The sequence below is a fragment of the Trachemys scripta genome, chromosome 1 (genome assembly GCF_013100865.1).
Source record: "Trachemys scripta elegans isolate TJP31775 chromosome 1, CAS_Tse_1.0, whole genome shotgun sequence".
Lineage (NCBI taxonomy): Eukaryota > Metazoa > Chordata > Testudines > Emydidae > Trachemys > Trachemys scripta.
The window spans coordinates 220,046,193-220,068,794 of record NC_048298.1 but is presented as its reverse complement, the minus strand read 5'-3'; positions in this window follow the sequence as shown (position 1 = coordinate 220,068,794).

Sequence of the window (22,602 nt, the reverse complement as noted above, 5' to 3'; positions counted from 1 at the left end):
GAAAAGCATTTACATGGAGAAATAGTGACTCACAGAAGCTCTTTTGATATTACTATACTCTTACTTACTTTTACAAAAGTTGTATGATTTGATGGTGTATTTAACTGTACAGCACATGGAATCTGCCTCTTTTTGGATTCTTGTTTCTCTGATTGTAGTTACTGAAGGACAGAAGTGAGTCACATAAAGCTGTCAAGCATTATTATTATTATTTGTATAGCAAATAGTAATGCATTGTAATAAGCATACACTATACCAGTTCTGCGATATCCTCACTTCTAACCTGCAACCCATTTTACTTTATACTCAATTAGCTGTCATCATCGAGGTCAAGGTGCTATAAAACAAACCACCTCAGACACTGCAGAACATTTTGATTCCAGTTCTGGAATTGTTTCCACACAGATGGACACCGAAGCCTCATTGACTTAAATGAGGCTTCATGCAGGGGTCCAGCAGTGTATATCCCTTCGCAGGATCTGGGCCTACGTAAACAATAACAAAAATCTCCTCTCTTCTGCCCTGTTCATAACAGATACAATTTTAAAGGACATTGTGATAAATGAAGGCGGGGGGAGAGGTAGCTCCCTTTTATGGACCCAGGCAGCCAGTTAGCTATAAAATCCCTCTTAGTAGCTGTTCTTATTTGCTTTACCTGTAAAGGGTTAAAAGTCACTTCAATGCGTAGTTAAAAGAAAGTAAGTGAGCACCTGGCCAAAAGAGCCAATGGGAAAGCCAAAACGTTTTAAAATTGAAACAAAACTCCCCTTTTGTCTGTCTATAGTGGTTCTCCCAAAAAGAGGAAACAGGGCAGCAACTTTGCTGTAAAAAGCTTTGGGCCAGGTATAAAAAATAATCAGATTATACCTAAAAACTACTCATTTAAAACCCCAAATATATAAGTAAATCAGGAAATATCTAGAAAGACGTGATTAGGTTTATCTTTTCTTTATTTCTTTATGGTTTGTGGACTCGTCTGTGCTAACCCCAAATGCTTTTGTTTTCCTTGTAACCTTTAAGCTGAACCTCAAGAACGTTATTCTTAATGCTTAATCCTTGTAAGTGTATTTTTTTAAAATCTAGCTATAGCCTGAGTTTCCAGATGTATTTTCTTTCTTTTTGTTTTTAATAAAATTTACCTTTTTCAAGAACAAAATTGAATTTTTGTGTCCTAAAAGGTTTGTTCACGTGTTGTTTAATTAGCTGGTGGCAACAGCTGATTTCCTTTGTTTTCTTCTCAGCTCTTCCCTGGAGTGGGGTGAAAGGGCTTTAAGGTACCCCACAGGAAGGAATTCCCAAGTGCGCCTTCCTGGGCTCTCAAAGAGGTTTTGCACTTTGGTGGTGGCAGCATCTACCAATCCAAGGTCAGAAAAAAGCTGTAACCTTGGAAGTTTAATACAAGCCTGAAGTGGACAGTATTAATTTTTAAAGTCCTTGCAGGCCCCCACCTTCTGCACTCAAAGTGCCAGAGTGGGGAATCAGCCTTGATATGGTGGCAATGGTGGGATCATTTTGAACCAGAAGCACAGATCTCAGGATTTTAAATGGACACATTTTTCCTTTTGGCAGCCTGCAAAGCAAGGGAGGTTTCTTTTCTTTTCTTTTTTCTTTTATTTCTGCCTGAGGGGGAACAGGCACACAAAGGGTTCAGCCTGCCAAGCCAGGGAATCCAACAAGCAGTTTATTTATTTTTTTTCCTTTTCTAGCTTTGTGGCAACGAAACAGCTAGGCTAGAGTAGGGCAGCCCTGTGCATGAGGTTGCGGTCGGGCATTGAAACCATAGAGCAACCAGTCCTCCCAAAGCAGCACACCACAGAGAAGACAGACCCAAATCAAGCCCAGACATCCAGCTCCATGGCAAAAACGCAGGGAGGGGATGGGGGACCAAAAAGGGAAGGGTCAGCACTCCCCTCCCAGGATCCCAGTGCCAGGATGAGGGATGCCCTTAACCCAGGCCGATTTCTAACTGTGGAAGCGAGGAATTTCTTCCTAGCAATGAAGCGCTTAGAGGTGGAAGCAGAGGAGAAGCGCTTGGGGGCAGAGGAGAGGAGAGAGGCAAAGCACTTGGAAGTGGAAGCAGAGGCAAAGTGCCTAGGAGTGGAAGAAAAGTGCTTGAAGGCGGAAGCAAAGCGCTTGGAAGTAGAGGAGAGGAAAGAGGCAAAGCGCTTGGAGGCAGAAATGAAGCTGAAGCACTTAGAGCTGAAAAACGCTAAGCTGGGTCAACCAGGTAGCCCTAACAGTCCTCCTTCAGGTACCGCTCCCCATTCCAAAAAATTTCCCACATACAAGATAGGCAATGATACAAAGACCTTCTTAAAAAATTTTGAAAGGACCTGCCTTGGGTACAACATCTCTCTAAACTAGTATACGGTGGAGCTGAGGCCACAACTCAGTGAACCCTTAGCAGAGGTGGCAGCTAAAATGCCTAAAAAACATATAAACAAGTACAAACTTTTTAAACCAAAGGCCAAAATTAGAATGGGGCTAACACCCAAGCATGCCTGTCGGCAGTTCAGAGCCCTAAGATGGAAACCAAACGTGGCATTTTCCCGACATGCCTACCACATTGTAAAAAATTGGGATGCCTGAATATCAGGAGCAAATGTTAAGTCTCTGGAAGATCTGTTTCTCCTAATACAAATGAAGCAGTTCTTAGAGATTATTCCTAAGAAAATAAAAAGGTACATCCTAGATGGAAAGCCCAAAACTGTAATCAAGGTGGGAAAAATCAAAGCCAAATGGGTGAAGGTGGCGAAAAGGAAAAAAGCTAGTAGCAGTTGGTGCAAATACCAAAAGGGGCAACCCAAGACAACACCACACCATTGAAGTCAGCCCAAGGCCCTCACAAGGAGGAGCCCTCCACAAAGCCAGGAAAATCCCAGATGCCCTCTTGTCCTATCACTCTACTTTCCAACCACCAACCTCGCCCAAGCCTGCGGTCAGCTGGACGATGCTTTAAATGTAATGATCTGAGGCATACGAAGGCCAACTGCCCTAAGAGCACCTGCTGACTGCAACTCATCACCCACCGAGAGCCTTCAGGCCCAAATGCCTCGCAAATACCCCCAGAGCGAAGGGAAATTGTGAGTGTGTGATAACCCCAAATGCTTTTGTTTTGCTTGTAACCTTTAAACTGAACCTCAAAAATGTTATTCTTAATGCTTAATCCCTGTAAGTGTTTTTTTTAAATCTAGCAATAGCCTGAGTTTCCAAATGTATTTTCTTTTTTTGTTTGTTTTTAATAAAATTTACCTTTTTTAAGAACAAAATTGGATTTTTGTGTCCTAAAAGGTTTGTAGACATGTTGTTTAATTAGCTGGTGGTAACAGCTCATTTCCTTTGTTTTCTCCTCAGCTCTTCCCCGGAGGGGGGTGAAAGGGCTTAAGGGTACCGCACAGGAAGGAATTCCCAAGTATGCCTTCCTGGGCTCTCAAAGGGGTTTTGCACTTGGGTGGTGGCAGCATCTACCAATCCAAGGTCAAAAACAGCTGTAACTTTGGAAGATTAATACAAACCTGAAGTTGCCAGTATTAATTTTTAAAGTCCTTGCGGGCCCCCACCTTCTGCACTCGAAGTGCGAGAGTGGGGAATCAGCCTTAACAGACATAAATAAGGACATCTGAAGACAAAACAGGAACACATCCTTGACTCTTGAAGTAAATTGGATTTGCATACCCCTCAACATTTTAAGTGGCTAAAGCGGGACACAAACATAATCAATACAGTAATTATGTTTATGATGAAGGTTTGTTATAATGCCTATAACAATAACATGTTCAAAATAACAAAGGAAATTAAGCCCAATAAATGTTTCTTTATCTGTCTACACCACTGACAAATAAATTTTGAAATGACTGTTAGCTACCAGATTTATATTTTTAATGACTGGTTTTGGATAGAACAAAAGTATATAACCTACATAAAAATGACTGCTTCCAGTACTCTATAGAGTGTTCCTTTTGGGTGGACAAACTGGGATTTGTGATAGATTTTGCTTTTCTGCACAGTTCAAGTGAAGGCTACTCCTGGTTACACTTCATGTGGGAAAAGTTATTGATTTTGCTGCCAGTAGAGCACATAATGTATTCCTCACCAGTGTTGCCTCTTTATATGCATTGGCTCCAGGTTGCTGGATGAGAGGATTTTTTCCCTGATGAACTTCTCACGTTGGTTATTTTCCGTACCATGCTGAATAGTCTCACATTGCTGTGAGGGATTAAATATATGAATTTTACAGGTTTTGAAATTTTGTCTGGCCACTTACTGGGTCATTCATTTGAGATCTGTTATGCCAAAATTCATCAGTTCTCATAGTGCTATCGTATTCAGGCAGTGAATCACAGATTTGATAATCCCTAAATTTGGAAAGCAGATGATCTGTTAGTGGCACACTGATCACATCAGGAAATAGATCAATTATCACTTTTCTATCATGGAAAGATGCTGATGAACCACTAGTTGGATTAACAGAGCCAGGCTCTTAAGTAAAGTGTCTTCCGAAGGCATTGTCTTTTCCATGTAATCCAGAGTTTTACAAAAAAATAGCAGTTTCAACCAATAATGTTTTATATGGCCATTCATCAATCATGTTTTCCTTTCTTGCACAGTTATGTGTCTCAAAAGCTCACAAACACTTCAGAGGCTGGAAATTGCACAGAAAAGACCTTGTAATTCAGTTCCATAACATTTTCACTTCTAGCTACCACAAAGGATCGCACAAATCTCAGGAGAATATCTTTATTTAGTGTCATAATTGCTGGGTGCAAAAGGTAAAACACCAGTGCTTCAGTTTGGAGGACTAAATTGAATTTGTTAAACATGGGCAACATTGCATGCAAAGAAATGTAAATATACCTTCATCAAAAGAATCTCAAAGCTTAACAGTATTCTTAGTTCCTGTGTCCTAGCAGCACCTCTCTGATCTTGTTCATCAAAGGTGCTGACAAACTAGGCAAATAGCCCTTCCCAAGTAGCCAAGGTATATTCAATAGATCTTGCCAAAGACAGCCAGAGTGCTTTCACATGCCTCACAATATTCTTCACACGAGTATTACAAAATGCCATATATTTATTCAGGGATGCTCCCCTTTTGACTCTTCTCTAGAAGTGGTAGTAAATGTCATTGATCAAATCCTCTGCATTCATCTGCAGTGATTTTGATGCATGCTTTGCCATTAAGTGCATGAGGTGGCAGGAGTACTCCACTGCATACAATCCCTGGTTCATTGTTTGCTTAATTTGACTCAATGTACAGTTGTGCTTACCCTGCATGTTTGTAGCATTGTCCACTGAATACACAGCACATTTATTCCAGATAATACTGTGTTTTGATAGCACGTTGATGGTTGCATCAAATAAGACCTGAGATTAATGCAATGTACAAGAAACAATATCTAAAAACTCAGTAACTGTAAGGCCAATTTCTGGGTGTTTGTATGTAATCATGATTGGAAAATAATTCTTGAACTTGTCCAAACTAACATCCAGAAGCAAACCAAAATATTGTTTATGGGCATCTATCATACTTTGTACATTTTCAGGTGCTTTAGGTGTGATTGCCCATTGTATAATATTGGTCATTTTTGTGGAACCACTCTTGTGGCTCTTGGCAATTTTGGAATCTGGGAACATTTTCTTGAATAAAGAACATGATCTAAGATGATCACTGTTGGTGTAACTCATACCTGCCGGGTGTGGTGGTTTGTCTCCCTCTAGTGGACCCTAGACCACATAGAGATTGATGAGCCTGCTACAGCCTTGTCTAAGAAACATGTGGCTTACCGTAGAGGCTCATATACTAAGCTTCAGAGGTCCCAGGGTCAATCCCACCTGCTGACAATGAGGGCCTACCAATGTTACGCTGGCAAGACAGATATTATGTTTCAAAAGAAATCTTGTAAATAAAGCTTCATCTTTTATTACACTACTGGTCATTTTTAACCCCGCAGGTTGGAAAAAAGCTGCCAGTACCTTAACACAGCTTGCATGTTTCTCCATGGCAATATGTCTTGAAATATCATTGCATCCACCATAACTAACAGAAAAATCAGCTCTGCACTACTCACAAAAATGTTACTCCTCACCTTGATGTCTGTAGAAAATGGTGCCTTAAAGTGATAACTTTTCACTTTTTTCCTTAGTAGAGCCATAATGTCTACATCTGTCATTGCTGCTGTTGAGTCTTTTGTTTCTTGGAGTGTTTTTTGTTTGTTTGTTTGTTTGTTTTTTGTTGGTTTTTTTTTTGTTGGTGTTTTGTTTTTTGGGGTTTTTTTGTTGTTGTTTGTTTTGTTTTTTTGTAATCTTGCAATTTTTGACCTATACTCAAGTTTATTTTTAATTATTTGAGACTCCACAACCAATACAATCCTACTATCCCGACTGCTTCTCATTTTAACACTCTCACATTGCTTGCTGCCAGCTGTGGCTCTCTGAACTCCTTCTCAAATTATAACTCTCATGTGAGTACTTCTAGACGTGACCTTGTAGTGAAGTGGAGTTGTTTAATAATACAAGGATGGTGAGAGTCGTAAAGAAGAAGTTAGAGTAATCACCTGACAGAAAATATATGGAGTTGTGACATTGAACAACAAATTATATACAACTGTGCTGATATACTCACAGTTTTAAATGTATTTTTGATCCCCTATAGTAACTGATTCTACTTTAAGACAGCAAGGTTAATACAGGAAATGTTCTGCTTCAACTGAGACGGGAAGCTTTGGGGGTCAAAGTGAGATAGCCCTGCAAAACTTGGGACTGCTGGCAGGTATGGATTAGAGAGGTTTTGTGGGGAGTAAACAAAATTTGTTGCTTATATAGGGAATGCCTTTCCTAAACTGAGCAGCTCACAAGGCCACTGTGTGACGGGTAGTAACATTAGAGGATTTTATTCCTATTAAAACAAGACTGGCTCTTTATTAACACAACTGCGTCTTTACATTTCTGCAGGACCCATAAAAAATGTTGAAGGAGAATAAAGGTGTCTGCATACCACTCTTATTTCCACCTAGTCGTGAAGGTTGCCTTGGGCCGATTAACATTGGCACAAATTAGAGCAGTTGAACGTCTGCACTAACTTATGCTGGCTTTTAATGAGGCTGTTATGCTGGCAGAGATCCATGCCCACAACACACTTCCTACATCAAAGTGAGGGATCAAGAGAGAGTGATGTAAAGTAGCTCTATGCTGATTCAATATGAGGCACAGCCTCGCCCAAACTGGGTAATAAGATCTCAGCTATATTTTACCTAGCCACATACTTTCTACAACCTCACAAACAGGGCTAGCAGAGAATCATGGGTACAATAAAATCAGGTTACTTAAAATGTAAGGCCAACTGATGTTAGGCACCCAAATCCCTACTTAGGCACCTAAATCAAAGTTACTAGAATCTTTGCGGTATTTTACAGCTGCAACTTTGACTTATATTGAAATCTGAAAAAAATCTGGAAAAGATCTTGTAATTTGCCTCCACAGTTTTCCCACTGACTTTAGCCATGGGCAAAAGTTTTGGGGCAGATTCGTCCAAGCTCCACCTCACTGCCTTTTCCACCAGGCCCTTTCTCAGAAACTCCTTTATCCCCCAAGTTTAGATTTTCTTCTCCTCTGGTGTTTTATTTTTGTTGTCATTGTCTTTTAGACATTAATTGCAAAAGAATTGAAAAAGTATAAATAGGAGTGCATCAGGGTGCTGAAGAATACCTGGAACCAAATGAACGTGATCATTTCACATTGAAAAAGCAAACATTTTAACACAAAATATCAAACAAAAATAGTCTGATCTTTCACTGACTATAGGAGTCGGACCAGCAGCATTTTGTTCCCATATGAAACTCTTGAATATGTCACAGACACTGTACTTGAAGCAAATATAAAATTCAGAAGAAAAGAGAATAATGGTACTTGCAATTATATTTTGATTGTACATGCATGTTTCATCTTAGAACCATGAAGTGCTTTACAAATATTATTTCATCACCTCAATATTCCTGCGAGGTAGGCAAGTCCTTTAGTATCCATTTTATAGCAAAGTAAATTGAGGCACGGGATCATTAAGTGATTTGCCTGACATCACATAGCAAGTTAATGGCAGAATGAAGAAGAGAATCTATGAGGTGTGACTTCAAGTTGCTGCTCTACCCAGGAGACAGCCATGTTTTTGTTAGCTTAATTAAATTAAAGAGAAAACATTTTTTATGGTTGGAAAAGGAAATCAATCTATTTCCAAGTCAGACAGTCTCTTGCAGGGGTTTGTAGTGAGAACACAAGCACTCTCCTGCCCCTCCTGATAATCTAACATGAGATGGGCCAAAGGCAATCACAATCCCTGCACTTGGACTGCAGATATTGATCACTACATGTGCCCTGGGGTCAGAAGTAGAGTTAGGCCAATAACTGATTTTTCAGAAATTGAAAAAAAAGATATTTTGGATCGACATGAAACATTTTTGGGGTTTTCTTGACAAAATAAAAATAGAGAAAATATTAATTTGGGGTCAAACAAACATTGTATTCAACCTGAAGCATTTAATTTCAAATTTGGGCATTTTTATCCATTTTTATTTAAAAGCAAAGGAAATTTGGAAGCTGAGGTCCACTTATGCCTTTTAGCCCAGTGGTTAGGGTACTGACTGAGGATGAGAGAGATCTAGCTCTCAAGTCCCCACTGTGCATAGTTAAGAGCAGGGATTTGAATTTGGGGCTCCCATATTACAAACAAGTGCACCTATCCACAGGGCTATAGGCTATTCCAGAGTGGGCAGTTCTCAGTCTTTCCTGTTGAAACTCTTCCACTCGTATACATATTTAAATATTCATTGGGTCAGCGACTGAGACTAGCTCTAAAACCTGGTGGTTAGGTCACATCCCTAGAGAACTGGACATGCCAAAGGATGCCAGTCCCTGCTCCAGAGACTTGAATCTGGGTTGCTTAGATGTGTTCTATAATTGTCACTGCTGCCTCCTCAGTTTTATGAATGGCGACAAAGTTCCTTTCTGAATCCAGCTACCTCCACACCCCAAAATGACCAAAACTATTTGGTGAATTCATGTTGAATTTGTGAATAGTTTTAGTCAACCCCAAACTGGAATTTTGGGTAAATAAATTATTCTTCTCCAAAAAAACCAACCAGTTTTAATAATAAGTTACCTCAAAGGAGGTGAAGAGGAGTGGGGAAGATGCAAGTGCATATAAAACCCTCCTTTTACCCCCTACACGCAGTGCTTAATTTGTGCCAGTGATTACCAAGGCTGAGCTCCAGCACTTGTAGGCTTGGCAGTTCATAGCCCTGGCACCTCTGGACTTGCCACATCAGTTATGAAAGTAAAAAAGAAAATTGCTTGAGCCCCAACATCTCTGTCATTACAAATGAAGCACTGCATGAATGTAATAGCTGGAGGGACTGGCTCAGCACATCAGATGAGCAAGCTGCATCATTCAAAACAATGGGGCGGCCTGTGTACTTAGTTTTATGGAGCATGAGACAGGATTATGCTCACAGGCTCCCCAAACCATTCCCAATGACAACCGGAACCTAAATGGCATAATTTTGCTTTCACTGTTAAACAATGAAACAACTCAGTGTTGTACCTCCCTGCCTGCCGAGATGAAAGGGGTTAAATTCTGCACAGATTTACAGTGATATTGAAATCCCTGAAATTATATGTCGTGCAAGACAAAATGGAATAGAATTTAGCCCCCATATGTCTATTATGCTTCAAAATATATAACTTATCCATCAGCCTCTAGCTTTAATGTTAACCAATGATCTTGGCATTTTTATTTAACTCTGATGGTCTTTTGCATGAAAAAGCCCCTCTGTGTAAGAATTAAAAACAAACATAAAAAACATCATATCTTTTGTCCAGGGTTAAGTACTACTGACCTACAATGAGCTCTACTTTACAGGACAGCAGGTAGGAATGGGCCGCAGAACAGGAGACACACTTAAGAGCGAGAAATTAGATTTAGCAGCAGTCCTTCACCTGTGATTCTGAATAGATGGCAAAAAATATATATTATAAATGACTGGAGACACTCAGGAGAAGGAATGGTGCTGAATTCAATATCTTCCACATCTCTCGTTCTACCATCTGTCTTCTTTGATTGTATATTACAATGTATAAAGTTCTGGTCACCCCCATCTCAAAAATATATATTAGAATTGGAAAAGGTCCAGAAAAGGACAGCAAAAATGATTACGGATATGGAACAGCTTCTATATGAGGAGAGATTAAAAAAGACTGGAACTGTTCAGCTTAGAAAAGTAACGGCTAAGGGGTGATATGAAAGATATCTATAATATCAAGAATGGTGTGGAGAAAGTGAATAAGGAAGAGTCAACCTGTGGAACTCCTTGCCAGAGGATGGTGTGAAGGCCAAGACTACAACAGAGTTAAAAAAAGAACTGGAAAAATTCATGGAGGATAGATCCATCAATAACTATTAGCCAGGATGGGCAGGGATGATGTCCCTGGCCTCTGTTTGCAAGAAGCTGGGAATGGGCGACAGGGGATGGATCACTTGATGATTTCCTGTTCTGTTCATTCTCTCTGGGGCACCTGGCATTGGCCACTGTTGAAGACAGGATACTTACTGGGCTAGATGGATCTTTGGTCTGACCCAGTATGGCCATTCTTATGTTCTTATTTCTCCCTTCATGTAACAAAAAACAGGGGTGACCCAATGAAATTAATAAGCAGTAGGTTTAAAGCAAACATAAGGAAGTACTTCTTCACACAATACATAGTCCATGTTGCCAGGGGATGTAATTAAGTATAACAGGGTTAAAAAAAGAATTAGATACATTTATGGAGAATAGGTCCATCAATGGCAATTAGCCAAGATAGTCAGAGATGCAATCCTACAGTGGATTTCCCTAAACATTGACTGCCAGAAGCTGGGACTGGATGACAGAGGATAGATCTCTCAATAAATTGCCTGGTTCAGTTCATTCCTTCTGAAGCATCAGGCACAAGCCACTGTTCGGACAGGATACTGGACTAGATGGACCATTGATCTGACCCAATATGGCCATTCTTATGTTCTTATCTTATAAAGTAAACTCAAGGTCCAGAGATTACTGAAACACAGATTATTTTAATCTCTTTGCTTTCAAAATGCATGATTCAATACTTTTAATCTTTTGAAGACTGATTATATCTGTGTCTCTATCTTTCCCCATAGACTACAGAGTCAGAAGAGACCTTTCCAATCATCTAGTCTGACCTGTTGAAAGGGACCATTACAATCATATAGTATGACCTGCCCCATAATATAGTCCATCTACTTTCTCCCAGTATCTCCTCTGTCAAGACCAATAACTTTTAGAAAAACATATAGTCTTCATTTAAAGACTTCAACTGATGGAGAATCTACCACAACCTTTGTTAAGATTTTCAAATTGTTGAAAAGTTATGCCTTGTTTCCAGTTTAAATTTGTCTAACGACAATTCTAGCCATTGGCTCTTGGAATGGCTTTGTCTCCTAAATTAAAGATCCCACTAGCGGAATTTTTCTCCCTATGTAATCATTTCTAATCCATGATCAAGTCACTTCTTAATCTTCTTTTCAATAAATTAAAAAGATTAAGTCAGTTTTTCACTCTAATGCATGTTTTCTTGTTTTTGAATTATTCATGCGGCTCTTCTTTGAACCCTCTCCAACTTTCAGAATCCTATATATATACACATATAAACATCTATTTAAAGATAAAGGCAATGTTTTTATGGTTAACCACAACAAAGCCAGGAAGCACCATAGCTAAGAGTCACTGTACAACTTTGATGCTATGCCCTTGAGTGTATGATATTATTTATATAATGGAATGGAAAGTACTTTTAAAACATTTGCAGATAATGCCAAGCTGGGAGGGATTGCTAGCACTTTGGAGAACAAGATTAGAATTCAAAATGACCTTGACTAGTTGGAGAATTTGTCTGAATTCAGGATGTTGAAATTCAGTAAAGGCAAGTGTGAAATACTTCATTTAGTAAGGAAAAGTCAGATGCACAACAACAAAATGAGGAATAACTGGCTAGGCAATAATACTGCTGAAAAGGATCTGGGACTTATAGTAGATCACAAATAGAATCTGTAAAAAGCAACAGAGTGTCCTGTGGCACCTTTAAGACTAACAGATGTATTGGAGCATATACATCTGTTAGTCTTAAAGGTGCCACAGAACTCTCTGTTGCTTTTCACAGATCCAGACTAACATGGCTCCCCTCTGACAAATAGAATCTGAATCACCATTAGGATGCAGCTGCAAAAAAGACTAATATCATTCTGGGGTAGATTAACAGCATTGTCATATGTAAGACATGGGAGGTAATTGTCCTGCTCTACTTGGCACTGGTGAGTGCTCAGCTGAAGTACTGTGTTCAGTTCTGGGCACCACACTTTAGGAAAGATGTTGACAACTTGGAGGGAGCCCAGAGGAAAGCAACAAAAATTACAAAAGTTTTAGAAAACCGGTCCTTTTAGGAAAGGTTAAAAAAACTGGACATGTTTAGTCTTGAGAAACAATGACTGAGGGGGGACCTGATAACAGTCTTCAAATATGTAAAGTTCTGCTGTAAAGAGGACTGTGATCAATTGTTCTCCATGTCCGCCGAAGGTAGGACAAGAAGTAATCAGCTTGATCAGGAGCAAGGACTATGTAGGTTAGATATTAGGAAATCAAGGTCCCTTCCAGCCCTTTCTGTCTATGATTACAGTCTTTAATTACATAATATGCCTTGCTATTCCTCAAATAATACTATGGAATGTATGTGTGGTTTTCATTCTTTTATGCCTATATCATTTTCATTACAGGTTCAGTGTTATATTATCTGGGCTGGTGCACTTGCTCACCATTGAATAGCTGGGTTGATCAGCATTTTTATTCCTAAGTACAGAGAATTGCCATAATCAAGACTGAAGGTCACAAGTGTGTGAATCACCAGCTCTAAAACCAAAAGGAGGGGAAGAGTCTTCCTGTGAGATGGAAAAGGACATTTTTCACTGCCAGGTCTATTTGAGTAATTAATTTGGAAAATTCTGTTCTAGACAGGTTCTTTTAGCATCCTCATCACCATAGTAACTGAGCACCTTCCAATAGTAAAATAATGCTACTACCATCTGTCACATTACTCCTCTTTATAGATGTAGTGGCAAGAGCTGCCACAGATTCTTGGAGATATGTGGGGAGGCAGGGAGACCATTAATTTTCCTTTACCCTCTGCCCAGCTGCCCCACCGAGCAGCTTTTTGCCCCACTAGGGGGGAATGACAGAAACCGTTGGAGATTTGGGGATAGAGAGCAGGGATACTGAACACGATCATCATGGCCTCAGAGCATTTCATGAGCCCTTGAGAAAAACTGCAACCGCTTACAGCAGAGGAGGGAGGAAGTGCATTGCCACCCAATAAGAGGTGCAGTGGTTTGCATGTTTCCCTATGCAAGAGAAAGTTCTGGGAAGCATCCTGCTTTTTTAAGTCAGAATGTCTTTGGTGCTTCTCCTGTCCAGTGTAGTTCTGCACCCATCCCAGGTCCTGATCCAAAGCTCATTAACTGAATGGAAAGACTCCCAATGACTTTCAGTGAGCTTTGCATCAGGTCCCCAGTGCAGGACTGTGTGTAAATGGTACAGCCTAGACCTGAACTAACATCCATGTGCTAAACTTTTCTTTTCAACCAACAGCACAGCCTTTCCCGAATGCAATTCAAGAATGCAAATAACTATAAAGAAGCTAACTTAGCTGCAAAACTAGATAGTCCACATATGTTAGCAAATGTTAACTATCTCTCTGTTGTACACTTACAACCAATTCCTTAGCTGGTGTAGAGCAGAGGAGCTCCACTGAGCCATGCCAACTTACACAAGCTAAGGAAGTGGCCCAATAACTCTAGAATGTTCTAAAAGTAACATTTATTGTGTATTTTTTGTATAAAAGAATTTCATGTACTGTTTCACTGACACGAATAATGTTACCCGTAGTACGACAAGATATAAACATGTATTTACGTTTGTAGCAAACAATTTTTTTTGCATCCTTAGTTGTACTAGATACTACCTCTCCCACTAGAATTTATATTAAGTATAACATATCAATACAATTTAACCTAATTAATTATATAATGGGATTATATTATAGTGTAGAATAAAGGTTTTATTCACATTCACTTGGAGATGTCTGCATACCTCACTTGTGACTTTATGAAGCCACTTAGGAGTTACACAGGTTATTTCAAACTCAAGCTAAGAAACCATTTAATCCACACCACACCAACACATCCTCCTCTGGGAATGCCACGTTTTACAAAATAAGTAAATAAATAAAACAAACGTATTTCAGAAATATTTTTAAAACCTTAACTGGAACTAATTTTTATAACACTATACCTGTAAAGGCAAGCTACTGTAGTACCATGAGTGCAACTGTACAGGAGTCACTGGGAAAACAAAAATGAAAATTATTATAATTAATACATTTCAGAAACTTCTAAGAGTTACATAAAATAGCTATTTCTTTATATAATCACAATTTTAAGGTCTGTTATCTCAAGACCTATTGGAGTTAGGAGCAAGTACTCTGTATTAAATTGGAAAGCTGGCAATCTCCCCAGTCCAACTACATAAAGTTCCCATCTCTACCTTTCTGGGTCACAATATATTGGAACTTAACCTGTCTCTAATCTAAGTCTGCACATTCAACCAGTCTAATTTTAGGAATGTGTGACAGAGCTTGCCTCCATGGTGACTCCTGGTGGCCCAACGTTGCTCTACTAACCTTGTCTCAGGGTCTCCAATGGTTGGCCACTGCCTCTCACAGAATCCAATGCTTTTGCCCTCCAGCTAAGACACTCCTGAGTCCCACCCCTTCTAAGGTATTAAATTCCAAACATAAGAGAAAACCAAGAACTGAAAATAGGGTCAGCTAATGAGTCTTCATTGGGATCCTACCTTTCAATTAAGGACCTGTCTTCAAACAACCAGTCCTTTGGTCTGTCTCCTGGCCCAGTCATCCCACCCACCACATGGCTCATCCAACCAGCGAGCTTTCTCAGACTTCTAGCTGTAACCACGCTTCTGTCACAGAGGGAGGAACAGAGCTCTGCTCATCTTCTGGTCAGCCACCAAGTGAACCAGGTCTTCTCTACTTAACTCCTCTCTCCACACCTGACATCTGCTGTGGATGGAGCCAGCTGGTCTCACAGGCCCTCATTAACTGCCTCTTTGCCACTTTAGGGCTTCTATACCCCATCACAGGGTACATTCCACACTTGGAATGAAAGAAGGAAACATTTCCCTGGAAGATTGCTTTAGGGGTTTGAAGTTGTTCAGAAATTTGAAATGTTACTTTTGGAAGAGATAGATTAGTGGAAAGTATATATTTAAGGCAATAAAGTCAAGTTTCATGATAAACAAAAATTATCATATGGCTCTTTGATGTATCACATAGATATTGCCATTACATATAAAATGTCATTGTATTTATGAATCTGTATATGTATGCATATAGAGCTATGAATATACAAAAAACTCATGCAGACTGGTATACACTCCTTATAAAGTGCTGATTCAGCACAGTGCAGATATAAGTTAAGGCTGGAGCCACCGTAACATTTTCAGTGGTGCAAGTTTCTGAAGTGGAAGAGTTTTGACTGTGAATTTCCTGTCCCTCTAATCCCTCTGCAAGGAGGAAGAGATCCCAAGACGCCCCCAATTTGTAAAGGCCCTTGCTTGTGTTTCCTATCCTTAAAGATGGGCCCTGCTGGACAGGAAATGAAGATAGCTGAGATCTGATTGGAGCTTTAAAAGTAAACAACACAGGCTTCCTTTGAGGGGAAAAACGTAAAAAGAGAAAAATTAAATAGAATTAATGAGATTGTCTTAAGCCCCTAAAACACTGAAATTTTGCAGAGACCCAGCTAAATAAATATTTAGGAGTAATAAATGTGAGGGGGGAAAATCCCATGCTCCTTTAACTTGGAGCAGGGCTCTGTCTAATGAAGCAGATTGACAGGGATGGAGTTATGGTTTTGAAGTTAAGTAAATCTGGGAAAATCTATTCTGTTTTAAAAAAACAGATTTTTGATACTTATTGTAAAATGTACGATTAGGAGCACTGAGACTTATTTTCATTCCTCAGTCGCACACATCCGAGTTTCTCACCCCCACACAAGTGCACACACATGAGAATTTCACAGTAGCGCACTCTCATATTCTTAGGGATGCTGGTTGATAGGATTTTTGGAGCTTGTCAGAGAATAATCCCATCTATCACAGCCCAACAGGATATTCACATCATCAGAGAGGAATTTTCTTGCCCTCCCCGACCACAATCTATAGCATAATTTCTTCATGTTTAGAGCGGGAACTGAACTCAGTCAGATTTTACTCCCAAAAGATAAGAAATCATACCATGTATCACCAACCACAAAGCTAGTATATGATTTATAAATGTAATCTCATTTCAATTGATTAAGATATTTAAAAATAGACTGAAAATGCAGTAGAAACTATAGTTTTGGGAACAATCCTGCATTGGTGAGGGTATGGTACAGATAACTATATAGGTCTTAAAAAAAAAAAAAAAAAAAAAAAAAGATTATCTCCATAGCTTCCTGAATATAATAATATTGTTGTAGCCATGTCAGTCCCAGGATATTAGAGAGATAAAGTGGGTGAGGTAACATCTTTTAATGGACCAACTTCTGTTGGTGAAAGAGACAGACTTTCAAGCTTACACAGAGCTCTTCATCAGGTCTGGGAAACTAACTCAAACTGTCGCTGCTAAATAAAAGATTTGAATGGATTGTTTAGCATAAGTAGTTAAAACATATTTCAAGGGACCATTCAAGGTAAAATGACCCATTAACAGTCCTCCAGTCATAGGGAAGATATGGGCAAAACCAAACAATCACTACACTCTCAAATGAACTCACATAGGAAAATGATAAAAGACAAAAATACCATCTGTGTGTGAACACTTTCCACAATCACCCTATATCAATCCTCATCCTCAAAGGAAACCTGCACAACACTTTCCACAGATGAGCCTGGAAGCTTAAATTCATAACTTTGCTAGACACTAAAAATCATGGATTGAACAGACAGACTGTATTTATTACTTATTACAACAATCTGTAACCCACTAACAATCCCCCTCCAACTGCTTCTTCTCTCTCCTTTCTTCCCTATGATTGGAAGGGTGTTATTGGGCCACTTCCCCTTGACTGGTCCCTTGAAATATGTTTTAATTACTTATACCAAACATTCTGGTCAAATCTTGTAATTTAGCAGTGACACTTTGAGTTAGTTTCCAAGACCTGAAGAAGAGCTCTGTGTGGCTCAAAAGTTTGTCTCTCTCACCAACAGAAGTTGGTCCAATAAAAGTTATTACCTCACCCATCTTGTTTCTATATATTATAATCTAATCTGGAAAATGTGAAGAGAAATACAATATGGATCTGTACACAGAAATCATAGAAAATAAAATGAAAACTAAGATAAATGAACAGTCTTGATAATTGTAAAGGGATTGCTGTTATTACAGATGTGTTCCATTCCGGAAAGCCTTGCATAAGTCGAATTTTGTGTAAGTCAGGAACGTATACCTGACAATTATGCAAAAGAAAAAAAAGCTTACAGAACTTACGGAACTTTTTCCGTAAGTGTGGATTTGCGTAACTCAGGTTTGCGTAACCCAGGGAGCATCTGTATTATATAAATAGTCAAAGAACTTTTCAAATCACACATCCTGTTGGAGATGGAATTTAGATGGAAAGGAGACAAACAACAAAGGATTGTGATAGGATGTTCTTCAAGGTAATGCTGCAAACTCTGTGAGCTGCAGGCCAGATTGAGTGATTTTACACCGCCAAGCACCAGCAGTTCTCAGCACCTCACTCCAAGTGTGTCAAAAATGAAATAAACTCTTCGCAACCTAATCTTCCTCTTTTGTACTACTGTCTAATACTGATGGCTAATCCTCTGCCTCTAAGAAAATGATACTTCTCCAGACAAAGGCCTAGCCCTGGTGCAAAAAGGAGCAGCTCAGTTCCAAAGTTGAATCCCAAAACAGAAAAGGATAATAGAGACATTTTACCCTCCCAGGTATACGTATGTATTGGCAGAGGGAGTGGAAGAGTGAATGACTGACTGCATTCTCCAAGAATGTTATCCATTCTAGTGGGAGGCAGCCTGGTTCAAAAGATAGGACTCTGGGAAGCTGGGTTCTATTCTCAGTTTGGTTTATAGCCCACTATATGACCTTAAACAATTGTCGTGCCTCTTGTCTATACAGCTGAGATGCCCCGTCGGGTTAAGAGGGATAGTCTCTCATTATGTGTTGTACAGTGCCTAGAACATTAGGGCACTGATCTCAGTTGACCCCTCTAGGTGATAGTGTAATATATAATGATAATTATTAGAGATTTAACGTACCTAGAAATAATCTTGCTGTTTTAGCAGCATTTGGAAAACCAGAAAAAAATCGGATACCCCAGGTCGGTTATTCTCATGTTTGGAGACACCAAATCCTATGATATCCCTAGTGAAAATGAAATGTTTATTATGTTCAGTGGTGATGTCACTGTTGTGACGCACTCTAACCTTGTCTTCCAATATTTTGACTAACAGCTAATAGAAAGATTAGAATATGGCACTTAGGTCTAGAATGTGAAGCCCGTATGCACACTGGTGAGCCGTTACTCTTCCAAGGTCCAAACTGAAAAAAAAGGAAATACTTTTTCACAACACACATGATTAGACTGCGGAACTCATCGCCAGAGGATGTCACTGGGGCCCATGGGCACTGGCTTTTTCCTTTGCCCTGATGTGCTCAAGGCCCGCTCAGTCCCAGGCCCCACCCTCCACTCCACCTCTTCCCCCAAGCCTCCCTGCCATGCTTCTTTCCGCCCCCGCTCTACCTCTGGCCCTGCCCCACTCCACCCCTTCCTCTAACCCCCCCACCCAGCCACACCTCTTCCTGCCCCCACTCCACCCCAACCCCACCTCTTCCCCACCTCTTTCTGCCCCCTTGAGCGAGAGCACCCTGTCCCCGCTCCTCCCCGTCCCTCCCAGTGCCTTCTGCATGCCACGGAACAGCTGATCACGGCAGCCAGGATGCGCTGGGAGGGAGGGGGAGGAGTTGATCCGTGGGGCTTCCAGCGGACAGGAGGTGCTGGGGGGAGGGGAGGAGCTGCCTGCCAGTGGATGCTAAGCACTCACTAATTTTTTTCCGTAGGTGCTCTAGCCCTGGAGCACCTTTTGGAATCAGTGCCTATGCTGGGGCCAGTCATAGCAAGATTCAAAGAGGGATAGGTAATTTATATGGTTAACAAGCAAATCCAGAGTTTCAATAGTTAATATATCAAAAATTTTGTGGAAGGGATATAAAACCTCCTATTTCACGGTTTGAACCAGTGCCTAACTATTAGGGACTAGAATGATACCTTCATGGCGGGGTTCTTACCCCACATGTACCTACTGTGAGGGTTCTTACACCTTCCTCTGAAGCATCTGGAGCTGACTACAGTTAGAGACAGGATACTGAATTAGATGGACCTCGGGTCTAATCTAATATGGCAATTCCTATGTTCCTAGGCCCAGTTGAGTGAATGGCACTACTCGGGTGAGTAACTGCTCACCTTTGTGAGAAAAGTGTTTACCATCTGGTCCTTAATAAAGTAAATAAAACAAATACTGATGAACAATACTATTTTAGTGTTGGGAGCAGGCTATTATGAGGCAAAACAACTATCTCAACATTTTCATTTTATGTGCACTCTTGGAAAATAGCACCTTGAGACATTTTTATTTTGATTTGCTATAAGAGGACTGTTTACTGCCAGACAATGTTAGAGTAACTGTTTGACATTAGTCAAAACTAACCTTGATCTCTTCTTTACTGGATGCTGTGTAACACTGTTATACACCTCCCAGTGATAAAAAGCCAGTCAATGACACTGTGAATTAATGAGTCAAACACCTTACCTATAAGAACAAACAAGAAAAGGCAAATAATGTATAGGTGGTTATTATGTCAGTCTCTAGTAAATGGAGAGCAGGAGAAGATGTGTAGCTCTGTGAATCTGCAACACTTGAAAACACATTCAAATCTCATCTGCAAAGGGTTGATGATGTACATCCCAAGATTTTTTCCCCACTGGGCAAGAGATCAAGATTTGTTTGATTGTAGAGTGGCTATGTGAGTATGTTGTGCCTTCTTAATATATGACACTCCACTATTATAAAGACAGCTTCTAAAGTATCAAAAATCTAATGCCACTGATTTTTGCATCCTAAGATCTACATTTTGAAAAGGAAGGCAGTGTTACCTATTGGCTAAAACACTAGCAAGGGACTCAGAAGATCAGAGTTCTGCTGGCCTGCTGGGGGATGTTGACTGAGTCATATCACGCCTCAGTTTCCCCATCTGTAAAACGGGGATAATGATAATGACCTCCTTTATAAAGTTCTTTGAGATTTATGGATGAAAAAGCACTATCTATTATTGTTATATTTTGAAAAGATTATTAAAAATTGTGCACACAAAATTAGCATAGAAAAATCAGCTAAATGCACTGGCCCAATACGGAGTGGTGGGGACTGAGTTCTCTGTGTCTTAAGGCCACATCCTCTTTCTTGCTGAGAGCTTTGTTTCTGGGCTGTCAAGCCAAGGAAGATGATTGTTAGCCTCCCCAGTCCAGTCCGTCTCCCAGGCTGCCAATAGTTGGAGAGCAACCTACCAGCTCCTGTAGAAGCACTGCCTGCTATACTGTGTATTGTACAGCTCCAAGCACATTGGGGACAGTAAATGATAACAAAGGGGATTGACTGCTGAATATCACAGTTATGTAGTTTGATTCTTTGTCATGCAAATTGCACTAATATGCAATGAAGGCTGCCATCATTGGCAATGCAGAAGTTTGTGAGTGTTTGAACAGGAAAGCATAATCTGACACAGGATTTACCCTGTTAAATTCCTCACTAACACCCACGTATGACAATCACCTTAATGTATCATAGGAGCAGATACCTCTTTGGAATCAAGCTGGGAAGTAGGGTCTCCTGAGTTTCATTCTCTATCACATTCCATGTCTATCAGGTGGTAGATTGCTCTCACCAAAAGAGACTCCATTCTTCATTAAACATGTGATGTGCATGTTTCAGCAATTCATAATTGTTCAGGCTGAAGTTTAGTAACTCTCTTCTGCTTTTATTCCCACATCCTGTCAAAAATAATGAGCATATTCTATAAATGTTTTTTGCAACCTCATTTTTAATCCTTAAACATACAATGCCACCTTCTCCAATTTGTATATTATCAGATTGAGGTTACATTACATTGAAACAGAGGATAACTTCTAGTAGAGGGTGACAAGCCATCTTTCAGAAATCAAAGGTTATATGATTTATGCCAATATAAGGCATGGCCTCATGGAAGCCACTTTGCTTTTCAGGAGCCTTTTTTCTACCATGCTAATGCTAAGAAGCATAATGGCAAAAGTTAAAAATGAAACCTTTATGCAAATGACACATTTTACTTTCAAATTCCTAAGTACAATTATCCATCATGTTCCAAAAAAATGGTGATAACTAAAAAAGCAGATAATGAATAAGTACTATAGCAGACCAATTATAGTGAATGCTAAAAATTACCTCTTTACAAACTCTTTCTCAGCTCCTTCTGTTCATTTGATTTATGTGCCATATGACTTTTTAATCTCTAGATTTTATCTCTCTTTTGAGATGCCCCACTAAGCCGCTTATATTTCAGGGAGTTTGGGAAATGGAATTGGCTTTTTTCTGTATAAGGCAGATTGTACCTTCCCCAAAGATTTTTGATGGGAGTTCTTTGCAAAAAAATATTGCTTTTCCTCTGAGTTCCTATAATATTGGCCCTGATTATTCTTTATGTTATACTGGAAACTTTTTATTAGAGGTACAGGAGTACTTGTGGCACCTTAGAGACTAACAAATTTATTAGAGCATAAGCTTTCGTGGACTACAGCCCACTTCTTCGGATGCATATAGAAGAAGTGGGCTGTAGTCCACGAAAGCTTATGCTCTAATAAATTTGTTAGTCTCTAAGGTGCCACAAGTACTCCTGTACCTCTAATAAAAAGTTTCCAGTATAACATAAAGAATAATCAGGGCCAATATTATAGGAACTCAGAGGAAAAGCAATATTTTTTTGCAAAGAACTCCCATCAAAAATCTTTGGGGAAGGTACAATCTGCCTTATACAGAAAAAAGCCAATTCCATTTCCCAAACTCCCTGAAATATAAGCGGCTTAGTGGGGCATCTCAAAAGAGAGATAAAATCTAGAGATTAAAAAGTCATATGGCACATAAATCAAATGAACAGAAGGAGCTGAGAAAGAGTTTGTAAAGAGGTAATTTTTAGCATTCACTATAATTGGTCTGCTATAGTACTTATTCATTATCTGCTTTTTTAGTTATCACCATTTTTTTGGAACATGATGGATAATTGTACTTAGGAATTTGAAAGTAAAATGTGTCATTTGCATAAAGGTTTCATTTTTAACTTTTGCCATTATGCTTCTTAGCATTAGCATGGTAGAAAAAAGGCTCCTGAAAAGCAAAGTGG